Source organism: Penaeus monodon, chromosome 38 (genome assembly GCF_015228065.2).
Source record: "Penaeus monodon isolate SGIC_2016 chromosome 38, NSTDA_Pmon_1, whole genome shotgun sequence".
Lineage (NCBI taxonomy): Eukaryota > Metazoa > Arthropoda > Malacostraca > Decapoda > Penaeidae > Penaeus > Penaeus monodon.
In genome coordinates this window covers 15,049,048-15,055,945 of record NC_051423.1, presented here as the reverse complement: position 1 = coordinate 15,055,945, position 6,898 = coordinate 15,049,048, and positions in this window count along the sequence as shown.

Below are 6,898 nucleotides of genomic sequence, written 5' to 3'. Positions count from 1 at the left end.
CCGACAAGACACACACAAACACACACACACACCACCAGCAAGCAAACACCAACACACACTACACACACACTACAACACACACACACACACACACACCACACACAGACACACACACACACACACACACACACATGTAAGCGTATATATATATATATATATATTTATATATATATATATAGATATAGATATAGATAATATATGTGTGTGTGTGTGTGTGTGTGTGTGTGGTGTGTTTGTGTGTGTCTGTGTGTCTGTGTGTGTGTGTATATTATTATATATATATACATATATATATATATATATATCATATATATATATCTATATGTTGTGTTTGTGTGTGTGTGTGTGTGTGTGTGTTTGTGTGTGTGTGTGGTGTGTGTGTGTGTGTGTTGACGCGACTTGAACTGTTGTGAGACGTTGCGTGATGGAGGCTGGTTCCTGACCATGTGGTTTCCAGATTGATTGGTTGATTATTTAAATTATCTGCCGCGTCAACAGCTTAAGTCATTAGCGCGAATGCCGTGTTAAAAGAAATATCAAGATATTTAAAACTTTAAAAATCTAACAATAAATATCTGACAAATAACCACTAAACTATCTTTAAAATCAAAGCATAAAATATTATGCTCTAAGTGATAAATTATTGCATAAACATTATGAAATGATTAGATTTTTGTTGAAAGATTTAGTCTCCCCTAAGGAAACTAATAAGACCCTCTATATTCCAATCCTCCCCCACTACATTTTTCAGTGTATATGGGGGAGATAAATACATACGTCTTTGGTTTGAGAAAGTTGCCATCTTTCACTAATTGCACTCGTTTCATGGCTCTTGGCATCCCCTTAAAATTGCTTGCTTTTAGCCAGCATCGGCCCGATTCTGATTCTTGTTTATACATTTCATCTTTTCGCTTGGGATGGATTCTAGTCGCACCAACTGCAAGTCATCTCTAATCTCTCGATTTTGTTTCTGGAGTATGCCTCCATTGTTCCTTCCATTTATCACGACACATCTCCCTGATTGCGGGTTTCAGAGTCGTGTGTGGGAGAGGAAAAACAACATCACAGGCCTGAGCACTGCTGCCCTGGCCTTCTGATCAGCTTCGCTCATTCCCACTGATACAACATGCGCTGGCACCCACACAGTTTTCTTTTACGTTTTTGACATCAGTGCAAGCCAATCTTGAACCTCCCTCACTACTGGATGTGAGGCGTTTAAAGCTCGCATTGCTTTGCAAGGCACTACGAGAGTCCAATATATCACAAGAGAATGGTTCGTAAATTATCTCTAGTCATCTTAATGCTCAAGGATGGCATGTAACTCTGCAGTGAAGATCGAGGGCTGCTAGAGAAAGACTGCCAGATGCAAGTCTTTCTTCTGCTCACTGCTGCAAAGCCGCAAACCATTTTCAGATTTCGAACCATCTGGCTATTTGCATCTGATCCTTGGTACTTAGGATTGCTGAAGAATCTCTCTACTGCCCAATTATATTTCCAAATCATTTATGTTGGATTCTGTGTAGGAAGTAGATGGACTTGCAACAGTGTAAGGTCATGTAAGCCCTATTCGCACAGCCTTCCCTGCAATGGTTGTCTGCAGGTGTATGGCCTGCAAGGTAATATCCTGACGTACCAGGTACTGCTATTCCTCCATGAGGCCATTATCCAAGGTCCCATATGGGCTTACTCTTGGAATCCTCTCAGGAAATCGACACGATTTTCCTGTCATAATCTGTATAGGCATACTAGCTGGGTAGCAGAAGCTATCAGATTTTGGCAGTTCTTCCCATATTTGATGAATTCCCTGACATTCCATTGTATTGGGTACCATTCTTCAGTTTACTTTTCTTATAAGGTCTTCGGCACACCTGTGGTCAGGGTTGGCCCCACACCTTTAGGCTGTCGCTTCCGGATCCTGTGAGTACTTTTCTAATGATTGCTTACTTGTGGAACTGAGTTTCCACAGTCTTCCTTGATAGGCTCAGGATTTCTTTGCCTGGGCAAAGAACGGACCTCGAGCCTTTGCTTTCCGGGCATTCTGGCTACGCGGAGGCCCCGTGTATGTGGTGCAGCTGGAGCTGTCAATGTTGAGGCACCCCCAGAACTCTGTCCTGACGGCTCCAAACCCCCAAAAAAAAAAAAAAACTCTAAGAGAGTTTTTTGAGTAGGCTCAGGATTCCTTGCCTGGGCAAAGGGCATACGCTGAGCCTTAGCTTCAGGGCATTCTGTCCTATCAGCGGAGGCCCCTGTGTATGTGGTGGCAGCTGGAGCCGTCCCCATTGGAGGCCATGTAGCTAACTGATGGCTCCAGGGGACCTTTTTTTGGGAGGAGGGTCTCCTCAATAGACCCTTTCACTCCTACTCTGTTTCCTGGTAGAACAACTCACCAAGGTAGTATCAGCAATCTGGCTGAGGTTTAGGAAATGTCAGAATGTGTGTGTATAAGCACTGGAGGGCAAGGGTTGGTGGAAGTAGGATCGCTAGATCCGAAGCAAAGCCTTACTTGCTTTGCAAACAGCACACGGTCATATTGCTTTGCCTCTGGAAACTAACTTTCCTCCTTGCTCCTTATTACGCAATACTTCTCTTTCAAATTTGTACCTTTTAATCTTTGCTTGGATGAAGCTTCATGAGATTTCTTTTTGCAGTGATCCAGCATATTGGAACTGGACAGTTGTCTCTCCTTGATGACCTGTTGTACCACCCTTTACACATACTCTTGGTTGCCTATTTTCTTTCAACGGCAGAGTTGGCTCCATCCCATAAACCTGGCATTGGAAGCATCGCATAGGGTGGGTCACATATGCTTACTTTGAGGTGGTACCATGCAACTTAATGATTCTGGAAGGACTAACGTGTTAAAAGTTTAGGAGAGCTGGTGTCGACTGTTCCAACCATCAACTTTCGTCTTAAAGGTTTTTACTGCCACTACAGTAAAATTCTCTATTTCCTTTAAAAATTTCTCCTCAGATAACCTCCATCAGGTCCTCAGAAAGACAATTCCCTTACACTGATTGAGGTTTTTGTGAGAGAACTGAAACTTGAGCCCCAGGAATGTCACATATCGCAACGGCTGATGGTCACTACTTATCTGGTGACGAAACCTCACTATAACTCGCTTGGGTGATGCGAAGATCACGTGACATACCTCAACTATTTTCCATGTACTTCAAAATCATCGAGATCCATGACTTATAACATCAATGGTCTTCACTACTAGGTACTTACTATATGAAATACTTTCATATTTACCATGTAAGATTTCCTTAATGATTGAAGGAGGACTTTCTCCTTCGTACCTGGTTTGGGAGCCCGGAACCATTGCCTTCGCCATTCTTTGCCCTTTGGAAGCTGGAAAGGTTCCAGAGTGAGATCTGTGATTTTCCGAGGGAGTGGGCCAGGATTGTGTATAATCGGCGGGGAGAGAGCTATAACTTTGTAAATTTGTATACTCATGCCTGATTAGAATTCTTCATTTCGCTCACCCCCCCCCCCCAACCCTTAGGGTCCAATGAGGGAAGATATAGCGCACGGCAAACACACGTGGAGAGTTTCTCCCTGGTCCACGATGAAATTACAGGGTTGGTGCACGCCATCGCCCTCTCATAGGCCTTGGTTTACCATGAAGAAATTTTTGTCTCATCCCTCACTGGGTGACCCCTCCATATGGGTAGACTCTGGTCCGGCCACCATATCATTGGGACCTGATCATGCCCCCCACCGCGGCAAAGGCGGCTTCCGTTAAGTGGATGTGGTTCCGAGGCGCCCATGATCGGACATAAATGACGCAGGTGGCCTCTGTACCTGGGCAAAGGGCCACACACCTTGCCCTTGTCGCTTGCGTCCCACACGGGGTGTCGTAGCTTCGTGTGGGTGTGAAGGCGTATCCTGACAGATGTGGAGTCTGTATACATTAACTTTATTCATTACACAAAGGCTGCCACATTGCGCCGTTGTGGCATTGGTGAAGAGTGCCATCCGCGTTCCCGAGCTTTGTAGCCTATGATTGCTTTCCGTCATCCTCTGAACCTGATCCAGCCAGAAGATATGACGGCGGACTGCAGGACCATACAAGCGACAATACTCGCATAAGACTACGAACCCGCGACTTGTGAGTGCTGCTACACAGGCCCGTCCAGGACGGTGGCTGATGCGACGGGAGGCATCCAAGCTTCCATGGCAGCTGTCTTAGCCACTTGCTGGATGGATGTATATGTTTAAGCCGCTATCAAACTCTGCTCAGAGGATCTTGATGGAGTCCTGCAGAACAATCTTTCGCCGTCGAGGAGAAATGTTTGGAGCGGGCAAGAGGCCAGGTCCCTCCAACGGGAGATGAGTATCGCCCATGTCTTCTCTGGGGCTATCGTCCATCTGCCATCTCCGTCTCCACGCCAAAGCCTGAAGCGTCTGATTGATGCCCGCTATTGTGTTGCTGATGGTCATCTCGCTTACACGTGAATGACATTGTGCAGTCGCAGCATACGCGGACGCTCCGGTATTGAGTTTACATGATGTCATTAAAGAGACGTTCCAAGCAGAGGTCCGAACGTTACCTTGTGCACAGAGGCACTGATGGGGCACTCGCTGAGGAGAGACTTCCATGGAGATAGTTTTTGAAGAAGGTCCAGATCCCAACGGATACCGAAAGCTCTTAGCTTGCTGAGATGCCACGTGCGACACCCCTGGCGAACGCACCCATCGCTGTCTATCCTCGATCACATAAATTGTCTTGGCCATCAATCTAAGGCTTGAACTCTATGACGATGACTGGACAGAGTAGTCAGAGGCTGAATCTCTCCTGCCGATAAGCCCAAACTGTTTTCTCGTTCAATAATCGGTGGCTGTCGAAGGGCCTAGTGAGTTTTTCAGCAATTATAGTTTCAAATATCTTGCTAAAAACAGATAGCAGAGATATAGGGCTATAATTGTTAGGATCCGTCCGTTGTTTCCTTTGCAAGCAGTTGCTGAAAAGCCTACACAGGGGCTCTGCTAATTGGTCAGACAACCTTTGAGCAGACGGGGACTTATCTGATCCCCACCCATAGCTTTATTCGTGTCTAAATGACGAGGCTTTTCTTGACTTTGTCAACTTTATGCTGAATGGTCCTTTAGTGTGGCTTAGCGTAGAGAGGACGGATGGGGAATTCGGTCGAGGTCAGAGACCACTCATTTTGCTTGCAAAGTAGTGGCAAAGTACCTGGGCCTTTCTTCTCTTCACTCTGACTGCAGTGGTTTTTATCAGGCTTTGTTAATGGTGTATGGGTCACCTGAAGCAGGCCTTGTTTTTCTTTATACAATCCACCAGACTTTACGCAAGTAATCGACCAACAGTTTTTGTTGTAGGTCATATTTTCAGCGTTCTATCGCTCTCTTTTGCACGTGTGCATGTTTTGCAAACCATCATCTGCAGTTGTTTGTTTTTTGTGGTTTGGTTGGATGCTGCTTATATCGACCCCCAGGCTCTAGTGATCCTCTGCTTTGCATTTGTATATCTACTAGGTATAATCGTCTCTGTAGTGTTAATAAGACGTCATTATATTGGGAAACTGTTCCTTGATATCGCTCACCGCTCATATTTATCCCTTTCATCACCTGCCTTAGCTTGTGGTGTATACTGGCCCATTTGCCTGTTTGTTCTAACTGTATTTTCCTCTCGATCCACTTTTGTTATCACCTGTGTGTGAACAGCGAAGTGGTCTGAGGATCCAACAGTTCCCAGTTGATACCCGTAATTATGTGGAGCTGAGGTCACTGATAACAGGGTCCAAAGTGAGGAACCTTCAATGTGGGTGGCAAACCCACATGATTTGTTAACCCATGCCTGTCACAACTCTCAAGTACCCCGGCGCACAAGATATAGGTTTAGGTCGCCGACAATGATTGCACGGCTGCGTTCTTGTGCTTGTAGGAGAGCATCAGGGTGTGACTGTAGATAGGTAAGGGTCTCTCGGCCTTGCCACTGGGGGCCTGTGATCCTCTCTCTCTCTCTCTCTCTCTCTCTTATCCTCTCTCTCTCCTCTCTCTCTCCTCCCTCTCTCTCTCTCCGCTCATCGTCTCTCTCTCTCACTTCTCTCTCTCTCTCTCTCTCTCTCCTCTTCTATCTACTATCTATCTATCTATCTGTCTGTTTATATCTCTATCTCTCTATCTCTCACATTCTCTCTCTCTCTCCTCTCTCTCTCTCTCTCTCCTCCTCCTCTCTCTCTCTCATCCTCTCTCCTCTCTCTCTCTCTCTTTCTTTCTATTCTTTTCTTGCCCTTCTCTCATCGTCTCTCTCTCTCTCTCTCTCGTCCGCCTCTCTCTCTCTCTCTCGCGGCGGGCACAAGCGGTGCATCGGCCAGCGTTCTGTCCCTGAAGATGGATTGCTTCCTCCCCCTCGCCTTCCGTGGCCTGCCCCGTCCGTCTTCTTGAGCACCAGCACGCTCCTAATCTACGCGGCTGACGCACAAACGAGACCGTGCCCAGCGGCGCAAGGTCATCCCCGTCCTGGGTCACGCCATCGAGTTCGTCTTCCAGACTCCGAGTCACCACCGCGTCCATCATGGTACGTCCTTGTAGGTTACTGCCGTTCTTTGGCCTTGCTAGGTCACCTGTGGATGCAGAATATATGAAAGGCGTGTCATTACTCGGGAAGCCTAAATATTGCTACTTGTTTAAACGTGAAGCTGTTTCGTAACGCTTCAAAGGAAATTTCACCCACGCTCAGCAATGTCGCTCTCTGCGGGTGTCTCTGCAGGCGGCGAACAGGTACGCATCGCAAGAACTACGGCCAGACGTTCATCATCTTCGACCGCCTCTTCGGCACCTTTGCCGAGGAGCGCGAGGACGAGCCGCTCGTCTACGGGACGCTCAGCCAGATAGAGAACAACAGCACCATTACGATCCACGTAAGTCGGAG